Below are 12,255 nucleotides of genomic sequence, written 5' to 3'. Positions count from 1 at the left end.
GAGCAGAGGTAGGAGACTCATTCCCATTACCCACCTCCCTGAGAGGTGTGGTGCATTCACAGAGACCCAGGTTCTCAGTCTTTGTTTCCCTGTCCATCAGCTAAAGGCTAAAGTGGGCCCCACCCAGTCTGGGCACGCATCATTAGCACAGACTCCCCACATGGGGCAGGTGAGTAGGCCTCTATTTTTCAGCATGGGCTCCCCAGCCTCAGTGCTGTTGTATCTTCCTCCATCCAGGTTTTGCGGGACTTGCCTATATCCAGGTGTCAGAGTGAGCTCAGGGAAGGCTGGCCATCACTTGGGGTCTTTAGAGAGAGCCAGATGGAAATAGGAGAGGAAGCTGCTGTCACAGGGGCCACACTTAGCTCACCAGAGAAAGTCACTTGGCATCAGCAGCTAGTATGATGGATTTACCATGCCCGCCTTGCCCACAGTGGAGTCCCAAAAGGTGGCCATCGTCAAATGACTGCACCCATAGTCTTCTGTGCTTCACCCTCTTCTGTGGGCTTCCCTGGCCTAGCATGCTCCCTACACCACTGGACTCTTCTCCATCTAAGTCATGTCATGGAAACCCCTCCAGAGCTGAAGACAGACAGATCTGGCTCTGAGTCTCTCTACTATCCCTTCTTAGATGTGGGGCAGGAAACTAGCCTCTGAGATTCATTTTTCTTATCTGTAAAGGAGGCTCTTACACTAATTACCTGAACAAATTTATTGTGAGTTTCACATGAGATAATGACTAATATTTTCAAAACATAACCATCTAGCATTCCATTCTTTCAATATCCTCTCCACTAGAGGTCAGTGGGGCAGGAAATCTGACAAAATCATCTGTTCATGAGGCATAAAGATAATAATAGTGTTAATAGCTAAAATTCAATGGGCATATACTGTGTGCCAGGTACCATTCTAAGCACCTTATTTATATTGGCTCAAATAGACTCAAGTATTACCTCCATTTTACAGATGAGGAAACTGAGGTTAATTTGCCTACAGTAATACACGTATGAGAGGGCAGAGCTGGGCTTTGACCCCAGGCAGTCTGTCTCCAGAGCCTGTGCATTTAGCTGCTGTGGGGCCTCAGAGCTACCAATGGTGTTTGAGGATGGTACTGACCCCTGTCGAGAGGCTTCTGTAGAGGCAGGTAGTGTAGGGTAGTCAGGGTGCACAGGCCTGGCAAGTTGTCAGAACTGGTTTCAAGTCCAGGGCTCTGCTTCCTAACTGTGTAACACTGGGGAAGTTAGTTAACCTCTCTGAGCATTGATTTTCTAACTAGAAGTGGTAAGAGTTGAATTAAATTAAAAAACAAAAACAAAAACCCAACCCTGACACAAATCCTAGTCCTAAGAGGCTGTCCTCAAAGGATTCCACCCCACCTGCTCTGTTCCCCATTCATGGCTAGGTTGGTTGAGGGAAGGGTCCACAAGGATCCATAAGGAAAGACCACTCAATCAGAGGAGGCATGTGAGCTCCCTGAGAGCAGGGGCTTGACTTTCCACCCAGAAGCCTCCTCCCATGCCTCTGACATATGAATGTGTGAAAGAGTGAAATAATGCATGGAAGAAAGAATGAGTAGGAGGGCTTGAAAGAGGGGGAAATTTCACCCACAGAAAAAAACCCAAAGGAGGGTTTTGTGCAATTCCAATGATAATATCCAGGATGCAAGATGGCAGGTCAGTCAGGATAAGCTAGGTAATGCTGTGGTAACAAACACCCCTCCAGTCCCAGCAGCTTTCCAACAAACATGTTTATTTCTTGTTTATGCACTGTAAGACAGGTTACCAGGGCGCTCTGTTCTTCCAAGTTACTCGAAGATCCAGCTGAAGGAAGCTCCACGTTGACATACTTTTAGAATGGTGGCTGCAGAGAAAAGAGGATGTGACAAACCCCACACTGGTTCTGAAGTTGTCTGCCCAGAAATGTCTTACATCCCTTTTGCTCATCCTTTCTGCTCATATTTCATTGGTCAAAACAAATTATATGGTCACACTTAAGTTCAAGTGGATGGGGAAGTACCATCCTTACAGAAATGACAGAACTGGCTGTTTTCTTTATTATTATTATTACTTTCTTTTTTGAGACAGAGTCTCACTCTGTTGCCAGGCTGGAGTACAGTGGCGCAATCTTGGCTCACTGCAACCTCCGCCTCCCGGGTTCAAGCAATTCTCCTGCCTCAGCCTCCTGAGTAGCTGGGAGTACAGTCATGTACCACCATGCCCAGTTAATTTTTGTATTTTTAGTAGAGACAGGGTTTCGCCATGTTGGCCAGGATGGTCTCAATCCCTTGACCTCGTGATCGGCCCACCTCGGCCTCCCAAAGCGCTGAGATTACAGGCGTGAGCCACCATGCCCAGCCAGGACTGGCTGTTTTTAACAGGCCTAATCACCACCATTCGTGGTATAGGCCAGAGGGCCACTTGGGCTGAATGCAGCTCACAGACACGGTTTGTTTGGCCTGCTCAGTGTTTTAAATATTTTTATGTGGTTTCTAACATTTTTGACATCATAATATGTCATATACAAATCTGTATACCTGGCTACGTTTGAAATTTGGACTATTAGGTGACAGTGAGTATCTTAGTCCATTCAGGCTGCTATAATAAAATACCATAGACGAGGTGGCTTATAAACAGCAGAAATTAATTTCTCACAGATCTGGGAAGTCCAGGATCAAGGCACTAGCAGATTTGGGGTCTGGTGAGGTCCTTCCTGGTTCGCAGATGCTTGTCTTTTTGCTGTGTCCTTACTTGACAGAAGGTGGAGGGAGGTCTCTGGAGCCTTCTTTATAAGGTCACTAATCCCATTCAAGAGGGCTCTACCCTTGTGACCTAATCACCTCCCAATGCCCCACCTCCTAATACCATCACATTGGTGATTAGGTTTCAACATGTGAGTTTTGCAGGGACACAAACATTCAGTCCATTGCAGTGAGCCCAGTTACTCTGACATGGATTAAGTTGGGCCAATTATAACACAAAAACTAAAAATAGCAGTAGCTTAAATGAGATGGATGCTTCTTTCTCATATAAAAGAAGTCAGAAGATTAATAGACAGCCCAGGCCTGGCATGGGAGACTCAAAAAGCCATCAGGGACTTATGCTCCTCCCTCTTTCTGTTCTTCCATCTTCAGTGTATGGCTTATTTTTGTTGTTGTTGTTGAGATGGAGTCCTGCTCTGTCACCCAGGCATAATCTTGGCTCACTGCAACCTCTGCCTCCTGGGTTCAAGCAATTCTCCTGTCTCAGCCTCCTGAGTAGCTGGGATTACAGGCGTGCGCCACCATGCGCAGCTAATTTTTGCATTTTTAGTACAGATAGGGTTTCACCATGTTGCCCAGGATGGTCTCGAACTCCTGACCTCAGGTGATCCACCCACCTCGGCCTCCCAAGGTGCTGGGATTACAGATATGAGCCATGGTGCCCAGCCCAGTGTATGGCTTTTCTCTGCAAAAGTCGCTTCATGGTCCCTGATGACTTCCAGGGCTCCAGCTGTCACATCTATAACCTAGGCCAAAGAAGGAAAGGTTGAAGGCAAAAAAAGGTGCTTCTCGGCTGACTCAGCAGCCTTTATGCAGTCTTTCCAGAAGTCTCACACAATGCTTCTATTTACATCTTACTGGCCAGAAATAGTCACATGGCTACACTGAGTGCAAGGGAGAGAGTAGGGGTAGTTATGTGACTGTGCTCAGGCCAAGGTAGTCTTTTTTTCCAGGACAAAATTTGCCCAGTTAAAAATAATTTAAATAAGAACAATCATTCTTTTATTAAGGAGAAAAGGGAGAATTGAGGTTGTCAATTGAGGTTGTCTCTACCTTGGGCCTGCAGTCCTGATTGTGGAGAAGCATATGCTTCACTAACGCTGGGCCTGAGCTCACCAATTGGCCACAGACCCCACCATGGCTTTATACCTTCCTTCCTTCCTTCCTTCCTTCCTTCCTTCCTTCCCCCCCCCACCCCTTCTTCCTTTCTTTCTTTCTTTTTTTGAGACGAGTCTCGCTCTGTCGCCTGGCTGGAGTGCAGTGGTGCAATCTCCACTCACTGCAAGCTCTGCCTCCCAGGTTCACGCCATTCTCCTGCCTCAGCCTCCTGAGTAGCTGGGACTACAGGCGCCCACCACCTCGCCCAGCTAATTTTTTGTATTTTTAGTAGAGACGGGGGTTTCACCGTTTTAGCCAGGATGGTCTTGATCCCCTGACTTCGTGATCCACCCACCTTGGCCTCCCAAAGTGCTGGGATTATAGGCGTGAGCCACTGCACCTGGTCGGCTTAATACCTTTCTAGTACTCAGTGTCAGTTACGATTCATCTTTGGGCTTATGTTGGCTTTTTTTTTTTTTTTTTAAGTGAAACTAATAGGAGAAAGAAATATTGCCTATTCTTATGTCTCTGTTAAAAATCAAAAGAGCAAAGGATATACCAAGAGAGTCATATATTTCAGGAAAAGCAAAAAAGGAAGCATATTTCTTTGGGGAAGGGAAAAATATTCCTAGCTGTGTATCATGCAAATAAGGTGCATTGAAAACATGCAACTTATCACATTATCATGAAATGACTGACTTGCTTTACTGACCACTCTGGCCTGGCAGGCATTTTACTGGGTGGGTAGCTCTCTGGAAAGACAGGGGGCCTCAGCCTCCCTGGCTCTGCACAGTGCATCCCTCTTCCTGGGAGGAGGACAGCCCTGTTTTGTCCAACCCCTCTTACCCCTCATTTGGAATTATCTCACCCTTCTTTGTATTCAGGGCTTATTTTGAGCAAGTTCAAAACTGCCTTGCAAAGTTCAAGATCATTATGGCAGGCAAAAATGCAGTGAAATAGCACACCACTGTCAGTTAATTACTAAAAATCCTTTAATAGCTGACATTATTATAAATTATATACCCATGATGACAGGGACAATTGGGCTCTCTGTTTTTCTTGCCCTGCATTGGAACCCCAAACAATGCTGTCTTGTTGGGGAGAATGACCTGGATGCACTTGCAGGCAAGTTGGGAGTTTACATGGGCTACCTTTGCTGACCACACAGGCCCTGGTCCCCTGAGGACACCCTGCTCCTGGGTGGGGATGAGGCAGTTGCCCGACAAGGCCCCAGAACCAACCCTCCCTCCATTTCCACCCCCCTTCTCCACTGCTATTGCTACAGGAGTATCTTATTCTTGAACCTCCCAACTCCCTCTGCTCTGTTCCCTGTTTTCCTGCCCATCTAGGCCCAGCTCAAAGAGCCCCTCTTCCAGGCAGCCTCTCCTTATTCTCCCTCCCAAAGCTGCAGACTCATGGTAGGTAGATTCTTTTGTCTTTTGTGTCAGGTGTGTAAAGCATACATCTTAAATGTAAACCTTGATGATTTTTTACATATGTATATACAATTTAACCTTTTTCCAGATCGAAATGTATATACAATTTAACCTTTTTCCAGATCGAAATGTATATACAATTTAACCTTTTTCCAGATTGAAATGTATATACAATTTAACCTTTTTCCAGATCGAAATGTATATACAATTTAACCTTTTTCCAGATTGAAATGTACATCCTTTCTTAACTCAAAAATGTTACTGTGTGTAAGAATCCCCTCAGGAGCAGGTAAAAAATGCAGCCTCTGGCCTAACCCAGAGATGCTGATTGAGTGGGCCTGGGATGGCCGAGGAGTCAACAGGTTAGCTATACCCAGGCCTTCAGGTAGAGGCGCCTGTGGTCCACCCTTGCAGAAACCCACCCAATGCTTCCTGGGATAAGTCCTGTGTCTTCTTAGTTACTCCCCTGTTGGGGGGTGGGGCATGCTCTGGTCCCTTTTATCCAGGGGCCCAGAAAGGTTTTGGGTTGAAAGCAGCAACCGCAGGGCTGGATCCAGGCTGGATGCAGCCTGAAACTGCATTTTGGGAAGCGGTCTTTAAGAAAATAATACTTTGTTGGGCACAGGGTCTTGTAAGGGCTTCCTACAACTGATGTTTGCCCACTTTCAATCCACTCAGGCAGCCACCAATAATTCATGGTCTTAGAAGTTGTTGAGGTGAGAAGTTGTTCACCAGACAAGACAGATCCACTCCCCAGCTCACCCCTTCCATCCACAGGTATAGCCATGGAGATCTTGGGCCCTGCCCCATACTAGAATGACCTCGGGGAGCTAAAAAAGCAAAAATAACCAACACACTTGGGCCCCACACCAAATATTCTGATTAAATTGGTTTGGGATGGGGATTGGGCTTTAGTAGTTTTTTAAAACTCTCAGGTGACTGTAATACACAGCCAAAACTGAGACCCGCTGAGCAGAGACTTGATTCTGAATTTTAATCTTTCCTTATCTGCTCCCGACTCATACTAAGAGAATGCCAAGTGAATGCACCTCCCACCACTAACTTCTACCTCTCCCTCTGCAGGGGCTGGGACTCCCGGCTGTGGTCAGTGTTCTCAACACCAACCATGTACCTGGCCCACCTCCAGTGCACCCCTTCCATTTTGGGGACAAATCAACCAGTAGTAATGGGTGTTATTAAGCATCATACATTATTTCTAATCCTCAGGGCAACCCTGCGTTTTAGCAGGGAGGACACTGAGCTCAAGAAGCCTTAGTGATTGCTTTACAGTGGTCCAGAGGATAAGTGCTGGAGCTGGGATCAAATCCAGGTCTTCATGGCTCCGAAGCCAATGTATATTTCCCTGAGCCAGGCTGCTCCTAGAAGCAGTGCCTGTTTACTAAATACAATTGCCCAAGGTACAGGCCCAGGGCTGGCTTATCCATTAGGTACAGCAGGTCCAGGGCCTAGGGCCCATGATATCTTAGGGGATCTATAAAATGTTTTAATTTTAATTGTATTTAAAGCAATAATAATGGTAATAATAAATATATAACAACTAATCCAGCCTAGATTTCATTTGTCTTGATGTCAACACACTAGTGAAATATATTTTTTAAAAATAGTATGGGAGAAGGGGCCTGTGAAGACAGTGTCTAAGGCCCATGGAAGTCATAATACCCTGGAGGGCACTGGTGACTATGTCCTTCAGCTCCTTCCAGAGCATGGCTCAGACTAGTGGGAATTAAGCAAGGAATGTTTATTACACACTTTCTGTATGCCTCATTCTGGGAAGTAAATAAGAGCATAAAGCCTGTCCTGGTCTGCCTAGGAAGAGGAGATGTACACACAGGAAACTAAAAGCAAGACAAGACAGGATGCACATTCTGACTGTCGGCAGTTCTTACTTAGATCTCTTCTTGTTTTTGTCGTTTCATTTGTCAGTTAGTCAGTGTTCTGCTTTGCAGGTTACTGAATTGCTTTATGTACTTAATGATTTAATCAACAATTATTTTGTTGATTTCTTCCTTTCTTTAACAAATATTTACTATTTTAATAATATATTTATTATTTTAAAATACGTGTGTGTGTGTGTGTGTGTGTGTATGTGTGTGTTTGAGGTTTGAGACAAGGTCTCACTATGTTGCCAGGCTGGAGTGCAGTGGTTCTTCATAGGCATGGTCAGAGCACATTTTGGCCTCAAACTCCTGGCCTTAAGCAATCCTCATGCCTCAGCCTCCCGAGTAGCTGGGATTACCACTGTACCTGGCCCTGATTTAATTGTTTTTGAATGGGTAATTCAGCTCATGGTGCAAAAATTCAGGAGGTATGGAAGGATAGATACCAAGAAGGCTGAGGGCAGGAGAGAGAGAGGTCTCTTTTGTACTGAATCTTTGGTCTCTCTTATATTTTGTACCAAGTTCAAGTATTACCTTTTTATTAGAATAAAAATAAGCAAGCAAACAAAAAACCAGATGGGTATGGGTTGAAGACTTTATTCACCCAGCTTTCCAGTCTTCTGGTTTCCTTCCCCAGAAGCAACCATTTATACCAGCTTATCATGTATCTTTCCAACATTTCTGTATGTACAAGCCTATATGCTTTTAAACATTTCAAGCAAATTGTAGCACACTGTATACATCGTTGTTAGTTAATGTCTTGATCTTTTTTTTTTTTCCCCGAGAGGGAGTTTCACTCTTGTCACCCAGGCTGGAGTGCAATGGTGTGATCTTGGCTCACTGTAACCTCTGCCTCCTGGGTTCAAGTGATTCTCCTGCTTCGGCCTCCCGAGTAGCTGGGATTATAGGCATGTGCCACCATACCCAGCGAAGTTTTGTATTTTTGGTAGAGATGGGGTTTCACCATGTTGGCCAGGCTAATCTTGAACTCCTGACCTCAGGTGATCTGCCCGCCTCAACCTCCCACAGTGCTGGGATTACAGGCATGAGACACCGCACCTGGCCTGTGTTGATCTTTTTATACAGGGCCCCCCCGTCCTTCTTCTTCAACAGTTGGGTGATATACCTTAATTTCTTTAACTACTGCTAATTTCTTTATCTTATATTGATAAAGTTAAGGTTGTTTCCAATCTCTTTCTTTTTGCTATAAAGTAACCTTATGGAGCCTAACTCCCCGCTTTCAGTTATACAATACATGACCATATACAGGTATCATTTCACTCATATGCAAGCACATCTCTATCGTATATGTATAAACTGGAATTGCAGGGTCAACATATGGGCACTGCTGTGGTGGGGGGGAATGGTACAATTTCTTTGGAGTACCCAGTTTAACTTTTGATATCTATCAAAAGTTAAGATCTGTCTCCTCTCCCTAAAACAGAGCACCTCCTGGGTGCTGGGTTAGGGGTGCAGAGATGAGGACTCAGGCTTTGCTCTTGAGGGTCTCTCCAATGTGGACAAATCATCTCCAGCCCTAGGAAGTAGGAATGTAAAATGCCAGGGCAGTGCAAGGAAGATAACCTTGGGCTAGTCACTGGGGAGAAAGGGGGAAAAAATTTTGCCCAGAGGAAAGGGAGAAAGGACATTCCAGGCAGATGGACCAGCAAGTGCAAAGTTTCGGATATTAGAGAGCAGGTGGGGCACTTTGGGGTGTTCCAGAGAGCAGCCCTCACTTGCTCAGGATTCATGTAGTAGAGTGGCAGGGAGATGGAGTGGGACCTGCTCCTAACAGGGCTGGGAGGTTACTCTTTAGCTTGTTAGCCACAGGGATCCACTAAAGCATTCTTCTCCATGAGGAAGTCTGATAATCAGAGAGGACTGCTAGAAGGCTCTCTCTGGCCATGTTATAAAAGAGTGATTGAATGCAGACATTTTTTCAAATAAACTCCTAGTACCTGAAGGGCAGGGCTCCCTGCACTAACTACCTTTGGCCCATAGTAAGTGCCCAGTAGAAATGCTCTGTTGAATTATAGCCGAGCACCAAAATGTGACACATCTCTGGTTATCATTCTCAACTGAGAGCTTCTACAATCCCTTGAAGGTTAGAAAAGCAAACCTGCTCCAGGAGGGTGAGGTCAGGTCTGTGATCAGTCTGGGTTCAGGGTCTGATGCTGCTCACAGTGACCATGACATGCTTCAGAAGTCTCCCATCTCTGTTCAGAACTCATGAGAACTGTGCATTCTATTCCCTGATATATCTGGGTTAGCTTGAATATTAAAGATCAAATATACTACAAATGTAATATAAAAAATAAATTTCCGGGTCGGGCTTGGTGGTTCATGCCTGTAATCCCAGCACTTTGGAAGGCCAAGGCCAGTGGTTCACCTGAGGTCAGGAGTTCGAGACCAGCCTGGCCAACATGGCAAAACCCCGTCTCTACTAAAAATACAAAAAATTAGCTGGGCATGGTGGGGGCACCTGTAATCCCAGTTACTCGAGAGGCTGAGGCAGGAGAATCGCTTGAATCCAGAAGGCGGATGTTGCAGTGAGCTGAGATCACGCCATTCCATTCCAACCTGGGCGACAAGAGTGAAACTCCATATCAAAAATAAAATAAAATAAAATAAAATAAAATAAAATAAAATAAAATAAAACAAATAAATTTCCCCAACATCTGTGAATGAAGTAAGCTCTCCAAAAAAATCCCTTGATTCCAAAAGGCCCCACATTAGCCCAGTTTGAGGAGGATGGATTTAGGTAATGCAGGCTGACAGTCCTCACCCTGGCCTCTGTACAACTGCCTCCATCCCTTTTAACAACCATGAAACTCACTGCACTTTGCTCATTCATGCCTCCATCCATTCATTCATTCATTCATTCATCCATGCAACATTTTTGAAGGCTGACAATGCCCAGGACATTGCCCTCCCCTGTGGGTACACAAGGAGCAGAATAACAGTGGCAGCTCTAAATCTTTTGTACATATTATCTCAGTCAACTCTCACAATGACCATATGAGGTAATAACCTTATTAATCAGCTTATTGAGCTGCTGAGTCCTACAGTGTGCCAGAACTTTATTCATTTAACTCCCACCCTGGTCAAGTTGGTACACTTTACAGGTGAGGGAATTGAGGGTCACAGAGGTTAAATATTTTGCAGGGTTGCTATTAGTTCAGAGGCTTAACTTGGTAATGACTGACTCCATGCTCATTTCAGTAATAAAAACTACTTTTGATTGAGCCCTTACTAGATTCCAGACACTGCGCTAAGCATTTTGATCTTCAAAACAACCTCCTTATATTATTATTACTATTACCAGCAAAAGATTAAGCATCAATGACATGAGTATACTGTTCAGATGTTCTTTTATACTTTCAAAGATGTGACAGCAAATCATGCTGGCTCTATCTTTAGGATATATAAAATGTCTAGGCCGGGCGCGGTGGCTCAAGCCTGTAATCCCAGCACTTTGGGCGGCCGAGACGGGCGGATCACGAGGTCAGGAGATCGAGACCATCCTGGCTAACACAGTGAAACCCCGTCTCTACTAAAAAAATACAAAAAACTAGCCGGGCGAGGTGGTGGGACCCTGGTTTATCCATCAGTTTCTTATGAAGTGGGTCATGATGACTCAGTCTCCCTGCCAATTCACCTGCCTATAGCAAGAGGTGGCCCTGATGCCCTCTGCGATGTCTCTGTTCATAAGTGGTAGCCCCTAAATACTGCCTTTTCCCACCACCCAGAAGTAACCTTTCCCTTGCATAATTTTTGCTGTTTCATGCCTTGTGCCTTCCCAGTAATGTGGGACATTTCCCAAGGGCAAGGGACTGGTTTTCTTTTCTAGGACTAGGTGTTAAGAAGATGCACACACATCTCAGGCAGCTCTGGGTTCAAGTTTCAACTCTGCTACCTACTTGGTGTGTGATCTGTAACAAATCATTTAACCTCTGTGTTTCCTCCTCTAAAAATATGGGTCTAGGAAGAATAAAACCTTCTTCACTGTGTTGTTGGGGGGATATGATGAGATACTGATGTGCTTGGCACAGGGATAAGCATGGAGTTCAGTTAAGTGGGGGATTTTATTTCAACCACCCTACAAATGTTTATTGAGTGCCCACTATGTGACAGGCATTGAATTAGGGACCAGGAAGAAGAAATGGGGCAAGTGCTGTCTTATGTGATTTAGCTTTTCAATGGTACAGGCAGAATGGCATCAAATGGCCTGTCTGTGACTCCACTGCCTCCACGCTGCTGTGGGTGGCCTGGGCCTGCTACTTTCACCATCTCATCCCTTGTGGAGCTTACATCCCAAAGGCAGAGGAGAACAGATAAGACTGTACGGTTTTGAACTGGGACAAGCCCAGTAAAGGGGAAGCATAGAGTTCTTTGGGGAAAATACTGGAATAAGAGAGTGGGGGCACATTTCAATCTGAGGGGGTCAGAGTTACTTGTGAGTTAATTTGTGAGTAACTCGGGTGCAGAGACCTGTGGATAAGCATCAGGGACCCCACCTTCTTCCTCTCCTCTCTGTTCCCTGCATTCCTAGGGATTTGGAGCTTGCTCTCCAGTCTGGCAGTCTCGAGGGAGGGTGTTCTTGGGCTGTAGCATGGCCCTGCCCTGCTGGGCCCCACCATACACACCCTCTAGTGGCCACAACACATGCCAGGCATTAGGCTGAATGGGCCCTAGGAATCCAAGGACAGGAGGACTGTCACTGCTCTTCCCATCCTGACATTATCTGCACTCAGATGCAGTGGCCCTGTAAGGAGGGCTGCTTCTAGGTTCTCTTGTCACTTAATTTTGTCAACCACCTCTAGCATGATTCTTATTTCCACTGCACAGATGAGAATCCCAAGGCTCGTAGAGTTGAGGGAGGTAAGTAGGGTCAGTACTGAATTTAGGTCCACCAGACTCTGGTTTCCGTGAGCTTCAGGTGGCATCGCTCCTGAGCACATCAGGAACAATGCCACATCTCCCAGTGAGCAAGAGATGATGCCAGATTTTGCCCATTCCTGCCCAGCAAAGAAGGCAAGTGTCCCCAGAAAGGTCACTGCTTCAA

The sequence above is a fragment of the Rhinopithecus roxellana genome, chromosome 5 (assembly GCF_007565055.1).
Source record: "Rhinopithecus roxellana isolate Shanxi Qingling chromosome 5, ASM756505v1, whole genome shotgun sequence".
Lineage (NCBI taxonomy): Eukaryota > Metazoa > Chordata > Mammalia > Primates > Cercopithecidae > Rhinopithecus > Rhinopithecus roxellana.
Note: the sequence above shows the minus strand (reverse complement) of the source record.